Source organism: Orycteropus afer, unplaced genomic scaffold (genome assembly GCF_000298275.1).
Source record: "Orycteropus afer afer isolate SDZICR_OR568_19922 unplaced genomic scaffold, OryAfe1.0 scaffold00840, whole genome shotgun sequence".
Classification (NCBI taxonomy): Eukaryota; Metazoa; Chordata; class Mammalia; order Tubulidentata; family Orycteropodidae; genus Orycteropus; species Orycteropus afer.
In genome coordinates, this window is record NW_006922427.1 from 306,945 (window position 1) to 307,482 (window position 538).

A 538-nucleotide genomic window follows, 5' to 3' on the forward strand; every position below is an offset into this window, starting at 1 on the left:
TGATATTCTTCAATAATTTCTGCATTCTATTATGTCACCTTTCTTTGGAATGGGCAAAAATTTGAATCTCTTCTACTCAGTTGGCCAAGTAACTGTTTTCCAAATTATTTATATAAATGATTGAGTGCCTGCAGCACTGTATTAATTTGTGGAAACATCTCAACAAATTTTATCAATTCCTGGAGCCTTGTTTTTCACCAATGTGTTCAGTGAAGCTTGGAATTTCTCCTTCAGTACTATCAGTTCTTGATTATATGCTACCTCCTTAAATGCTTTATTGCTGTGGTATGACTATGTATATTGCATATACAGTATAATTTTCCTGCTTCCTGTGTTATTCACTATCTGTCCATCAAATCTCTCATTGTTGAACTCAAAGCTTGATTTTTTTCATTACTTTCAGCTGGAGAAATGCTGAGTGTGTTTCTCGCTTTTGATTTTCTAACTCAATGTCTTTTCATATTTCATATAATACTTTATCTTCTCAAGTCATACTTTGAAATCTTTTGTTTGGTATTTTTACTTTGTCACCTCTTCC